The 15,074-nt window shown below is 37.5% G+C and overlaps 1 long non-coding RNA gene across 1 annotated transcript in view; it reads left to right on the top strand.

Annotated features, from left to right (window-relative positions):
• LOC116640818 overlaps nt 1–8,167 on the top strand; it is a 32,038-nt gene extending 23,871 nt beyond the window's left edge. The window contains exon 3 of the long non-coding RNA XR_004301075.1: nt 8,090–8,167. This is a non-coding gene — a long non-coding RNA (uncharacterized LOC116640818). The remainder of the gene's footprint in view (nt 1–8,089) is intronic.
• Nucleotides 8,168–15,074: the final 6,907 nt, after the last annotated feature.

Here is a 15,074-nt window from a genome sequence, read left to right on the forward strand (position 1 = left end):
ATAATGATACTACTTTTTAGGTGGCTGTTTTAATATAAGCATACAGACCTGCCACATTTTACAAAGCAAGAAGTGATGAAGGAATGGTGGTGGTGTAGAAAATACTGGCTTTGGAGCCAGGTAAAATCCAAGTTTGAATCCTGGGTCTATTATAAACTTTGAGACCTTTATCATCTTTGGGCTATAGTTTCCTCCTGTGTAAAAAAGGATTTTTTTAAGTGCCATATGTTAAAAATTGTCTCATTTACATTTATAAACAGATTACAGTGCTCCAAGTCCACATTGCTCTTAATAGCAGGAATTCCAGTCATTTTCCCAGAAGTTCCCCTCATCAAATGTTTCTGAGAATGTGAGTCTCTACTCATGGCAGCAAATCAGATGATGCCTCTAGCTGGACTTCAAAACTGTTGGCCCCTTAAGAGACCTTGGTATCTATTGGTCCTGGAAGCCGTGGTAGTACTTCTGCTGCCTGCTCTACCTCTGAGACAGGCTGCAACCTACTCTGATGCCCTCTCAGAAGATCTACACTACGTCTCCAGAAAAAAAGAATGCCAAGAATGGATTCTTTAGATGAGTGGCCAAAGGTGAAAAACATCCTTTCTTCTATGTTATACTTAAGGCATATTCCAGAGCAGATAACTGGGCCACAAACCAGCATCTTGGAGATTTTATGTTTCAGCTCTTTTGATTCTCCCACACACGATTGCTTTCCCCTTGGCATAATCCCCAGTACTGAATTTGATGAATCCAGAAGGATGGTGGTGAGAATTTAGATAAACTCACATAGACAAATCCAACAAGTACTATTTGAGAGATGTCAGCTTTGTTTAGGAGAGCTTCTTAATCTCTTATAGATGATACCAAGAAAGAACTGTGACCTTCTAGGAATAACCACAGTGTCTTGACTAAGACACAACACTTAGCCCAGATTAAAAATTTAATCTCAGGCTGTTCTCTGCAGAGAATAAAATTCATTAAATTTGCAGATGTTTTCCTTAGAACTTACCATATTGCCAATATTCAGAACTTACGTGATCCTTATGAGCCTGGAAGTGACAAGCCAGTAAACTGTCTCAGAAAACATCTAACTATGAAGGGATAAAAAAGGTTTATCTAGTCCTCTGATAAAATTTTCAAGTCCCATGACTTTCTCCACTGAGTCAAACATCTCACTGTGGCTAGCCAGAGCATTCATTTGATGATAAATGATTATCCATCTAAACCTACTAATAAAAGTATATAGCATTAGGTTTTATTTCCATTAGGGAATAATCTCTCTTGCCTACTGATTAATCAAATAGAAACAGTGTCCCAAGGTTTAAACGGTTCTAACTTTTGGGGATGACACATTCTCCCCATTATAATGAATATCTGCAAAGCCTACAAAATGTGGTATATAATAAATATTAAGAGGCTTTTTTTTTTTTATCTTCTATGGACCCCAGGTTAAGAACTCCTGAGACACAAAGAATTTCAAATATAAAGCAAGATTTTCAGATGACATCTGTGTGATAACACAAACTTTAGGGGTTCAGGTTGGATTTTTATTGTATCATGACATTGAGTTGCTCACTGTCAGTTGGATTATCTTTAATGCATTCGAATGGTAGAGTTGGTCAAAATAAATACTATATATGATTTGATATCACAAATAGATTTTTTAAAAATTCCTATTTATATTGCAGAGCACATTAGTTTGCTAGAGCTGCCGTAAGAAAACAGCACAGACTGGGTGGCTTAAACAACAGAAATTTATTTTCTCACATTTCTGGAGGCTGGAAGTCCAAGATCAAGGTGTTGGCAGGGCTGGTTTCTTCTGAGGCGTCTCTCTTTGGTTTGCAGATGGCTGCCCTATTGCTGCTTTTTCATTTGGTCATCCCTCTAGGTTTGCATCTCTGGTGTTTCTTCATGAGTCCAAATTTTCTCTTTTTGGAAGGACACTAGTCACATTGGATTCGGACCCGCCCATATGATCTCATTTAGCATTGACTTCTTTAAAGGCCCTATTTCCAAATACAGTCACATTCTGAGGTACTGAGGCTCTGGGGCTTCACCATATGAATTTTGAGGGAGACAGATTTCAGGCCATAACACAGTGTCTGGATTTAATTGCCTTTATTTGCTTCTAAAAGTATTATTTCACGTGTCCAAATTTTCATAGTTAAATTATCCCTCGGGTTGTATAGAAATTGCACCTTATTTTCTTAGGTTAACCTGATGTCAATAAAAATGGCATCATTAATTTGTGGCCCAAAGAGAATAACCATAGACAAAGGCTTTATAAAGTAAAAATAGTAATACCTTGAGTTTGATGAGCTTTTCATGATTTTAAATGTCATCATGAAATAAATAATGTAAATACTTTATATATAGTCTTAAAAAGATTTATAATATTTAATTGTTGTGTTTGCTTTTTATGTAGAAGAACTGGTATACAGGTTGTTCTTGGCAATGTAAGGACTGTACAAATGGTATTTCAGTCCTTACCACCCTACTTATTTGGTTATGTTATAAGCATATGAATAACATATTTGCAAATCTGCCAGCTGAGGATGGAACTTACAAGGGAAAAATAATCGGTGGGTTTGTACTACAATAGGGTAAAAGGTCAAACATTAGACATTTATTTACAAATAGTACATTTATTGTTAACTTTCACTGTTAAACTAACCTTCTCAAAAAAATATCTTATATTGGTGTGCATGCAGAAATGACAAAAGGTAAATACAAAGAGGGGAAAATTATACAGCTGAAGCATGGCCACAAATCCAAAGCAAATAAAATTAATATTGGATATTAAAATGGTAAATATTTAGGCAATAAATCTTAGCATATCAAGGTTATCAGTAGGTCAGCTTCCACATTTGTGAAAAAGGTATCAGAAAAGAGACCACTCTACTTAGTCTTTTTCGCTCACCAAAGATCTTTTTACAAACAGGAAATCAGGATTTTGTGAGAATTTGGCTTTTTTTTTTTCCATTTTCCAATTTCCAAACCAGTTTTGAGCAATATTAAAGGCATTTAAATTCAGGAAATATGCAAAATATCAACAGAATTTTAACCCTAATGCACAGTGCGTCAGATGAACGACGGAAATAATTGCTGTCGGTTTGTACTTTTTTGACCAATAATTCTCTGTATTTCCTGCAAGTAACTTGAGTGATGCAAATGACCTTATTTTTACAGCATGCTTTTATTAAATAGTTTATTATTTTGGCAGACTAATAAAGATTTTGGTATTTGCTTTTATTTGCAATAATATTACCACCACATAAAAAAGGATTTTATGTTCTTTTTGAGGAACAAGGAGGATAAAAGTGGTGATGGATAGCACAACTGAGGCATCAGCAATGAGCTGGAAATGAGACACATAAATATGAAAGCAGAGCTAAGAAAATAGAACTGCACCCTTGGCCTTTCTTAAAAGAACATGCACACTTCATGGTTCATTCACACTGTTACAGAAACTCCTTTTGTTTCCAGTGAATCAGAGAATGCACGCAGTCTGAAACATTATTCTCACTCATAGCTGACTGACTCCTTCTATTTAATTAGACTTATTCCAGGAAAATATTTCCAAGCTTTCTGAGGATGTTTTGATTTGACGAAAAAAAATAATCAATTGACTGAAAAGTTGGTGGATGGAGGGGCTGAAGAGGAAATCAAAACAGATTTACTATTTTCACCGTTATTTAGCACAGAGCACAGAAATGAAAGCATTGTGCACTGTCACATCTTTGCGATTGGGCAGTTGTGTAGTATTTAAGGATATTTGATGAAGGTGGCTATGCGATTGAACGTGTCTTTAAGGACAAATAATATTCAACATGTATATAGAAACATTGGACAGACCACATTAGATGGAGGCTTTGGGAATTATAGCATTATATCTTGCCAGCGATGGTACGTGTTTATTCAAAAATTATAATTGTTTGCATGTTGTGTGTTTTCTGATTTAATGTCGGTATGTAAATTTTGCATGTCAAATATTATATATTTATTGTCAGCAGAGTATGTTTGGCATTAATTTTTATCTTCTTCCATTAATAACTTGTTCCCTCATAGCAGTATTTAATTGTTACCACGAATGAAAGCAGATTGTGATGAAGAAATCAAAGGGAAGGTAAATCTCTTATCAGGGCCAGAATCTGAATTGGCACATAGTAGCTCTTAGCTCAGTAATATTCATACGTAGAACTATTTTTCTTTGCACATGGCAGTACAGCCAATAGATGAAAGTAGAAAGAAGTAATATGTTGTGAGCCGAGAAATCCACTTCTTCATTATCGACATAATTCGGATCTTACAGAGGGAGAGAGCTCTACCATTTGGACTCTTGTCTCAAAGGCTTACAATAGACATGATTCTGACAAGAGGTTGGTGGTAGCAGAACAGACTTAACAATTAATGGTATGCCAAGGCTGAGTTCAGAGAATTGCTTTACCCAATGCCAATCATTCATTCCTGGCAGCAGTACTTCACATCTTTCCTGGGATGCCATCCAACCATAGTGGCATCTAAAATATATCAAGCAGTGTTGTTACAGTTGGAGGTGAAATTGAAATTTGCGCCAAACAGAAGTGACAAATTCACATGGCTGAGTGTTGCCTAGCAATCAGGTCCAAGGGGGACGCGGCAATTCTGCCTTTACCCGTGGGGGTGTGTGAGGGGGGAAGAAACATTTACATTAGAGCCTAGGTGGTCTCACAAGTACAGCCAGGTATATGACAGACTTAGTTTCCCTTCCAGGGTGTAAGGAGGTAAGGTATTAGAGCAGCATAGGGAAAGGAGGGCAGCAGCTGAAGTTGGTAGGGTAAGCAGCATTCAAGGCAGAGATTCTCAGCAATTAACCTGGGGGAGGGGGAGAGCAGCAAGATGCCAAGATGCCAGACACGCTGCAGAAATTCATGGCAACTGGCCATCCTGCTGCCTTTTGACTGCAGGCCTCTGATGCACCTCTGTTCAGCTGACACTTGGCAGCTGTGTGGCCCCAGGGTAAAGGGAGCAAATGGTGGCTTTTTCTTCCCAGAAATCCACCTGGGAGCCAAGCTCCGGGTGGGCAACCAGATTCAAGAGATTCATGGAAGGAATGGAATAGTCAAGCTATAAATTCTTGTCTTGTGCCCTCATTTACTATTTCTTTTTTGGGTTCCCCATTCCATCTATTTTGTACTGGTCTTTTCTTTACCTTGGAGAATACTACCCAAACTCCCCCTGTGCTGTCCTCTAAAGTGTGAAATGATTATCAAATCAATGATTAACTTACGAAACAGCAAGTGGATATACTAAAATACCAACTGTGGGGGAAGAGGCACAGTGCTTGCCCTATAAAATGTTCTCAGGTCACAGACTGAGAAATTTTGTGCAAATACATTTTTTTTCAACCACTCCCTTATTTGGAAGAAGCATAACCTGGACATTTGTAGAATGGATTTAACTGTTTGATGGAGGAATTTATGGAGGTATTAACAGCAACCACACCACAGATTATTTTCCTCTTTGCCTACATTCGTTGTTCTTTTTCTCTTTAACTGTTGGGGACTAGTTAACCTGCTGGTCCTAGTCTTCACTGTTATGAGAGAGGAGCCCAATCTCAGCTGAGATGGTGGATACTATCATTTCCTGGTGTGATCCCCCTACTTCACAGGCTACTCATAATGAGTCTCAGGCTTTAGTGAATTGTCAGTGTTGCAAACCTTCAATACCATGTCTGTGGTATTTGGCTGGATTTGTATGTAAACTGTTGTTTTTCTCAAAGAGATTATAAATTACTAAGGGCAGGAACCATTTCTTCTAAGTAGAGTCAGATAAGATAAACAGATGAAACTGCAAAGTGCTATCCAATTAGATTTTGTTATTCCTATTGTGTGTAGTATGCTCTCCATTCTGCAATAGATGTTCAATAAATGCTGGTGGATCAATGGATGGACTGAATAAATGGGTGAATTGATAATGACTGAGGAATATATAAAACTACACATGAATTTAAGAGATTATAGAGAGCATAAAGCTAATAATAACTGATATGATAATAATAATGCAATAATAATAATTATATGGACTGCTCATTTTGTGTCATCCTAAGTTCTTTACATAAATTAATTCATTTAATTCTCACAACAATATGAAGTAGATATTATGATTTAAAGTGAGGGGATTGTTGCTCAGAAATGTTGATCAATTTTCCCAAATTTTAAGTGAGGAGAACTGCTTTCTAACTGGACTTCAGAAGTAATTTCCATTAATGATATTAATTACCTATATATGAAAATGTAAAATTTGGATCTATTCCGTTTGAGTTCTATAAGCATGAAGAGCTAAGGCAGAATGCAGTCAGTACACTATTATGGTAGGCAGAAGAGTGGCCCTTCAAAATGACGACATCCTAATCCCTAGAACCCCTGAATATGCTAGTTTACATGGCAAAGGAAGAATAAAGTTGCAGATGGAATTATGGTTGCTAATCGACTGACCGTGATCTGGGGGAAGGTTAGCCTGGATTATCCAGGTGGGCCCATTATAATCACAGGATTCTTAAATGGGAGAGGGCGGCAGAGGAGTCAGTGTTAGAGAGATGCAATGTGAGAGACTTGACTGGCTGTTACTGGCTTTGAAGATGGAAGGGGACTACTACCCAAGGAATGCACACCATCTCGAAGACGCTGGAAAAGGCAAGAAAATGGACTTTACCCCAGGCCCTACCAAAACCTCATTTTCAACCCAGTGAGATCCATTTTGGACTTCTACCTCAGAACTGTAGGATAATAAATTCGTGTTGTTGAAGTCATTAAGACTGTGGTAATTGGTTAGAGCAGAAACAGGAAACTAATAAAGCTTTCAAATTTTAAGGTTACAGAACAAATTTTGACTCCTTGCTAATCCAACACTGAAATTTAGTAACAGAACTTTTGAGAGTTGGAAGTTGGAAGTCTTGGTCTGACTTAGCTTCATTATTAATTTCATTTTCGTTTGAACTATGTACAAGGCCAATCTCTCCGCTTAACATTGTAGAATTCCTCAGCACTTTTCTTCTCTAAAACAAGCAGTGTCTATTTTTATTCCATTTTAACCATATTATGATATTTAAAATTAGAAACGTAGTCATACAAAATTACTCAGGAAAGAGAGACATGAAGTCCTTTGGACCATAACTGAAACTTTTCTGTCCTGTTGCTTCACCTTCCTTGCTCTTGTTTTCCCATCTACCTCCACCTGTCCTTTGTTAACTCTCAAAATGATGATGATCACCTCAAATCTGGTAAGTCTCTGGCTAAAGATCCATAAGGATGCATCCTTTTTTTTTTTTAAGTCTCAGTATCCTAGTATTTTTATTGTTCTTATTTTCCCCTTTAATAATAGTAATAATAACAGTAATAATAGATGAAATTTATTAAGCACTTTCTGAATAGGAAAGAGTGTTAGGGTTCAAAGCCAATGGCCAAAAAAAAAAAAATTCTTGAGACATCTTTGGTGCAAAAAGGTGATTTTATTAAAACACGGGGACAGGACCTGTGGGCAGAAAGAGCTGCAGTGGGGTCGTGAGGGGTGGTGATTTTATACCTACGAGTTGGGGCGGGGGTTTTAGGGATAGCATAAGTCTCTAAGGAATTTTGGAAACAAGGTTTTCAGGATCTTGAGGGGACTTAGCTATTGTCGAGAAAAGGTCATTTATTACCATCTAATAAAACCTTAATTACGAGACCCTTCAGATGTGTATCGGCGGGTCATATGCATGGGGTATGATTGCCAACACATATCTTGGGGGTTTTGAGATAAAGGATAATTTCTGAAGGAATTTTTATATGTTAAAGCAGACTTGCAGGATTGGGGGGGCTAGGTGGGCCTTTTGATCTTAGCAAGGTGTTGACATAGACTTAGAGGCAGTTGAGTCCCTAGAGGAATGTCACTCTGCCTGTTTTAAGGATTTGTCAGTGGGCTGTAGGTAGTAAGGAAATTTAATAATTTTTCTTCTGCCTTTGTTTCCCACATCACTTTCTACATGCCATTATTTTGTTAAAGGCTTTACAGATGTCATTTAATCCTCATAAAATTTTAGAAGGTAAGTACTTTTGTTATTTCTGTTTTTCAGATAAGAAAAGTGAGGCATAAAGCGGGTTAGAAACTTGCCCTAGTCCCTTAACTCAAAAGTGGAAGAGCTGAGATTCACATCCAGAGGATGGTCTACCCTTCAGGTGAGTGATCTTAAACTTACCCTCTGCTGCCTTGTTTAATGTCACCCTGGGAGCAGATGCAATCCCCCCTGCTAGTCAGGAAGTAATTGAATTATTCACAGTGCTTAAGATAACAAAAGATAACTGTGCTTAAGTGCTCCGTCTTGAGGATAGCCCTAGGTGGTCAAGAAATAAATAAACATGGGGGAGGTAGAAATCCTGGCAGGTGTTGTGCACTCAAAAGCCAAGGTTATCCATATCAGAAAGTAGACCCTGAGCATATCAAGGAAGGGCCCTTGGCTTATTTAATGTCCTATTTTGAGCATTTAGCACCAAGCTCAGTTTATAGTGTTTCACCAGTGATTCTAAATATGGGTTTACTGGACCACCAGGAATGTGACGATAATATTGGAGAATCCATGTGTTTTACAGTCACTATTTGAAAATGTCAAAGGAAATTATCCATCTACAATGATAAGACTGCACAGACTGTTTAAAAAGATGAATTTCTTGTCGGTTGGCTAGAATTCTACCAGTTTAGTAAGATTATATACTGGTTACTTCATGATGACCAGAAGCTTTGATTAACAGATGTGTATGTACAATAAAATGGGAAACCAAATATGGCTTAAAATGAATTTTGGTTGAAAAACAGAATGTTTCAAAACAAGGGTCCATGAATTATATAATAAGTACAATGAATTATGAACTTTACTTAATGGTGATGATGCAGGCAGGCTGCGTCTGAAAACCCAGGGGAGAGTCCTATAGCACCATCCAAGAAGGTCCTTGGCTTCATGCAGGTAGAAATCAAATGCGAGCCAGAGAACATGAAAACAAAGTTTACTGAATAGTTTAAGTGACAGGTAGAGACGAACAGATGGCGTGTGTGGGAGACTCAAAAAGGAAAGGAGAATGAGTCTCATTGTTGCTTAAGGTTAGGGATTTATATTGGAAAGGGGTCTAGGGTTTGCGTTCCTTTGGGACTCCAAGGTAGGGTCTGATCAAAGGTGAATGTCAGGTGAACAATAGGTGTTATTTCATAAATTACCAAAGGTAATGATGCCAGTGACAGCAGAGATTTGCTCGAAGCTAATGTCCTGGAACGTGCTTGAGATCTGGCTCTTCTTAGATGTTATCAAGTGTTTGCGGCCTAGGACAAAACTCAGAGATTAACTTTCTTGCTTTCCCCCTGAAATGGGAACATAGCTTCTTTGGCTTATTCAGAGGCAAAATATGGATCATGAGTAAATGGAGCCTAGAAGAAAAACAGCAGAGATGGAGCCTTTCTAAAATGGAGTCCCTTCAGTTTCCCTACCTCAGTGGAAACACTGAGAACCATAATGCATACTCAAGTGTTAATCACAAAAGTTGAGTGAATAGATTCAAGTCTTGTGTTTGCAAATATCTGCATTATACCTTATGCTTGCTTCTGTTAATAGATTACTTCATGCTAATTAGCTCAACTTCTGTGACCAGTGACATGTATCTGAGCTCAGGCCACACAGAAAGACTGCAAGTTTTAATTAGAGGGAAAGTAATTTTCTAGAAAGAGCAACAAAGGTTTATTAGGAAGTATTAAGGGGCTACTTTCTTTTGGGTTGGGGGTGTAGGCATAGAAGAGAATAACATAAAGAGGAGAAAAGTATTGAAAGAAGAGATGAGACAATACAGCTAGAGACAAACATTGTCTACTGTACAATTTGCCTATTCCTGGCACTTTTAACCAAAACGAGAGCAATTAATAAATAATTTCTCTACTTTAAAGGCCTGTGCCATACAAAATAAGGTTCTTAATCGTTGTCCTCAAGGGGAAATGGGACATACGCACGGAACTGGCACTAGGGTGAGGAAAGGGAGGCACTTTGTCTAAGCATATGGAAAACATAAATGGTGACCTAAAATAAACCATAATTTTATCCAACAGTATAGTAGATATCATGAGGTAGTACCAAAAGAATTAACCAGGGACAGGAAATGATGCAAAATTTAGAGGAAGGAGCCATCATTATTGCCTGGAATCAACAGGTTCAGAGCCAATGTACCGGGATCTGGAGGGGGCATCCATCTGACTTGCCCAGTATTCTTAGACATGTACCGCACTGGATTATTCTTACTAAAATAGATTTTTTTTTCACTCTCCTCTTAATAAATAGAAGGGAGCAGGTAAAACTCAAGGGACTTCTTTTTTCTTTTCATGATAACCCTAGTATCCTCAACCTAGCTGGTCCATGCTGTAGCACTAATCAGAGTGCGGGGCCCATGGATCCACTTGATAAACAACTTCTAATTACATGGTAAAACATACAAACATTTAACTTAGAGAAGCTCTCACTAAATAGCCACTTCACCACTTCCTAGCAGTACGAGGTTGAGTTAGTTATTGATTTTATTCTCCTTATCTGCATATTGGGACAACTAACTTCTACAACAAAAGGTGAAGTACACTATAAGCATAACTGAAATAACACATAAAAGTATCTGATATCTATCAGACCCTCAAATATTGACTATAAATTTGAAAAGTGACCATATGGGTATACGCAGATGGAAGCTGACACCTGTAGTCTGGGGGAGTTGTGTGATGTTTAGAAACTGGGTTCTGCTGGTCTTCAAATTTCTTTTCTACAAAATGAAGGGATTGAACAAGTGGATTTGGAAAGTCACAGAAATTCTCATGGTCTCTGTTTCTGAGAAGCAAGATGTTAATGAACCACCCTAATCAAATTCTTTCTAGGCCCCAAAACACTGATACAATATTGAATATAAAAATAATGGAAACCACTAACTAAAAAGACAACATCTGTCTGCTCCTTGGGCATATGCTTATGGCTTGGATATATATCAGTTGGTGCCAGTCATTGATGATATTACTGGATGGCAAAAACAAAAAGTAGTGTGCATTTTATTAAGCCAAATTATTCAGCTTGATAAGAAACTACATCTTACTCAGGGATTCTTCCCACTACTTTAGTATCAAATTGTCTTTTCATGATAGGATAGAGATGAAGATTCCTGAAAGGGAAAATGAAAAGTTGGCAACTCTATGTCTGTTTCCCCATTGTTTTTTACTGTTGATTAATTTTCAGGTTCATAAAATTGAAAAGTCTAGAAATCACTGACTTGGAGCACCCTCCCCCCCCATAAATAGTTTTTATTTTGATCTTAGCATTGACATTATCACTAACAATGTTGAGAACAAAGTTTCTAAAAAGAATGTTTGATTGTTCATTGAAAAGTACCAAGTTTTTTGAAGCCTCGCTAACCTTTCTCAGCCTCAAAGCTTAAAAACCCATCCTCCCCCTGCCCCCACTCTGAGGAGAAAAAGATAAGAAAGAAGGGGCAAGAGTCAGATTTTTTTTTTTTTCTGCTCCTGGGGGATCCTACTGAGTGCAATGTTTACAAGTGTGGAAATGGCACAGAGGAAACCCACTTACTGCTGGAGAGGAAGGGTCGGATCAGGCAGGCGACCTCCTCAGTGAGCCCGCTCAGAAGGCTTGTCTGTTCTGACCTAGCTCCAGGCAAGTAGCTATCAGGCCTGTTTGGGGTAAGTGATAAAAAGAAGATAAAACATCAACAGCAGTTTCAATGTCAGAGCTGCTGCTTGAGTTGCCACACTCCCAGCAGAATAATATAGTCAAGTTTTGGAGGATTTTCATGAGATGAAATTTTAACAGATATATTAGAAAAACTGAGGGAAGTAATTTTATAGAAGTTGGAAGTTCATGCATACTGATAGATTTTTAAATCCATTGTAAAGGCTTGGTTTTGACCACCTTCTGACTGACTTTTGAACACATTTCTATTGTAAATTAGTAAACTTTTATAATGACTAGAGACATTTTCTAACTTAAGAACTCAATCGTGAAATTGTTAATCCATAAGTGATTTATCAAATGTAAAAAACTGCTATTGTTGCTACCATTTTTCTGACATAGCAATATTTTTTGTATTCTTATTGTTGTCTCTCTATGGAATTTGACTTGAAAAATGTTTATTTGTATATGTTAACCTTGAGTGTTACATTGAGTTATATCAGACCTGTTGTTCAGACATACTGACATTAAGAGAAACAAAGGGAACCCAAATTGACTTTGAGAGTTCACCATATTAATCTGTTATCAGAACCAAGGACATGTATTTAGAAGTTTGGTTGGCTCAAACTATATCAGGCCCCAGTGATAGTCCTAGGTGCTTGTTTAGTCTGAACATAGATTCATATATGACGGAACACGCCAAACAACTTCAAGTCAATCGATGACAGGAATGGCTACAATAATGCAAATAGATTCAACAACAGCAATGATATCCTATAAACGTTTATTCCCTAGAGAAAGAACATGCCCTCCAACACGTCATTATCCTGTCCTCTGTTAAGGTTTGATATTTTATTGCTCAGTAAAGGATCCCACCCTTTGACCTCTTCTGAGTTGATAATTATTGATTGTAATTCAATTTATCTTTTCGGAAGTACAAAAAGGAGTTTTAACTCTTTCCCATTCTTATGCATCATTTGTGACTTGCATCAAAATACCATGAATGGGGGGGGGGCACCTGGGTGGCTCAGTGGGCTAGGCTGCTGCCTTTGGCTCAGGTCTTGATCCTGGGATCTAGCCCCTCCTGGCTCCTTGCTCAGTGGGGGTGTCTGTTTCTCCCTCTCCCTCTGCTTCCTCCCCCGTGCTCGCGCTCTGTCTCTCTTTCTCAAACAAATAAATAAAATCTTAAAAAAAAAATACCATGAAAGCATGCACCTGTCTTCTTAAGGTTTATTCTGACTGTGTGTATGTGTTTGGTAGTGTTGGAAGGGAAGGTAATAAGTACAGCCAGTTATATTTTAACAAAACACTTGAATTTCATAAAGCAAAATTTATATTTAGTATTTTTCTCTTTTAAGCCAATAAAAGACCGTACATTTAGTTCATCTATTACAAGGTAAATTGACTTGAGAAATGTTTATTTTCTTTAGCTGTTTAATTTTGTATTTTGACTTTGAAAACTATTTTTAAATTCTTTCCCTATCCTCATTGCCTATAATTTTTAAAGATACTCATCAGTAAGAGTAGATCTCCAGGTATGTATTTGTGAAGGTAGGGAAAGGGGACACATGCAACCTTATTGTCTCTCTATCCTTTAGACTTACCAAAAAATCCTTTAAAGGACATATTATGTTTTAATCACATCATCAACAAAATTGAAAAATGGGAATTTTTTTCATAATTGCTTCAAAACTAGAACAGTCAAAAGAATATTTGTGACCTCATGCTACCTCAGGAACATAGGTCAGGCATGGTTGTTCAAGTGTGGTTCCCTGACCAAGTCATACAAGGTAGGATTTTTTACTTCTGGACTTTCAGACAAGAAGTTTTAAAGAATGAACACATAGTTTGCCTCTAAATCAATTTCCTTTGGAATCAGTATGTGTTCTTCTGGGAGCTTGGGGACATATACGCACTACATTTGTGTGCAGGATTTGAATGGACCACTCTGGGAACAAGCTATATATTTATATGTAGGAGTGTGTATGTATATACACACACGTTTAGTAATCTAATAAAAAAGAACTCATAGGCCTATATTCAAGCGTAAGTGCACATATTCATATTTTATTCTCAAGCACAATTCTGACATCATTGACACTTTGTGTTGGAATAGGACAAACTGGTATCACCAAACAGGAAAATTAATTCACTCAATCCTTACTATGCTCATGGAAACCATACAATTCATTATAAGCATATTGCCAATACAAAGACAAACAAACAGTATGTGTATCCTATTAGATCTAAATCATAGAAGGGAGCTGATCTGGTGGAAAATATAGTGCATCCGGCCTTGAGCATTCTGAGTTGTACTCATGAATTACTGCATGCCTAGGTTCCATTCTAGTTTCATATAATTTACACAGGGTTATTATACATTGTGCCTCTTCCCAAATCAGCTAGCACCATAAGAGGCTCATGCATTATGGAGCCAGGGAAACACTCAGGATCAGTTCAAGAATGCTGTGTCCATGGGGGAAAAGACAAAGTAAAAATCAGTCCCTACCTAAATGCACAAAGAATGTTGGTTTCTAAACATCAGATGTTCCTGATGCCCTACCTGTGAAAAGTCTAACGGCTGGTCTCAAGAAGTATGTCACGGAGAGTTTGGATAGATAATTTAAGCTGTCGTGAAGTTGGGGAGAGTGGCTGGTTAAATCTTTTGTGAGCTTGCTTCTTCTCCAAACACTCTTCACAGTGTCTAACACACAAACACACTTTATTGAGAACCCGAGGGTTGTTTTTCACCCACCCCTACTACATTACTAGACAGATATTAGAATTAAAGCCAATGAAAGGGAAAAAAGTAAAACCTAGATGTCTAAAAGTTCTTTGCTCAGACAAGATTTTTGACAATTTTAATTTGTATATTGTAGCACTCATTCATGAATCCTCTGCTTTTAAAGTTCAGTATGACTTTAGTGATATATTCCCTGTTAGAAACTATTCCTAAACCTGTATGGAGGGGATGTTTTCAATTCTATATGATACCAGGCTAACCATTTGACAAGTAAAATGTTCAGTTCATGCCACTCCAATCAGTGAGCATGTCTCTTAAAAAAAACAAGATTTTTTTTTTTATGGAAACTCGATATAAACTCAAATAACAGATGGATTTTATGTATTTTGTTCACTAGTGTATTGTGAGTGACTAGACTGTAGTAAGCATTCAATACATACTTATTGAATGGGGGAAAGAAATCAATGCATGTGACATGTCAGGGAGAACACAGCTCTGAGCAAGTGATGTGTTCATCACAGAGGACTTTATTTCTCTTTGTGTGTTTGCTTAGAAATCCAGAGGATACTACTTAAAGCAAGTTTTAATAAAGGATGTACTGATATCTGTTCTGATCTGGTATCT

This window comes from Phoca vitulina, unplaced genomic scaffold, assembly GCF_004348235.1.
Source record: "Phoca vitulina isolate PV1807 unplaced genomic scaffold, GSC_HSeal_1.0 scaffold20, whole genome shotgun sequence".
Classification (NCBI taxonomy): Eukaryota; Metazoa; Chordata; class Mammalia; order Carnivora; family Phocidae; genus Phoca; species Phoca vitulina.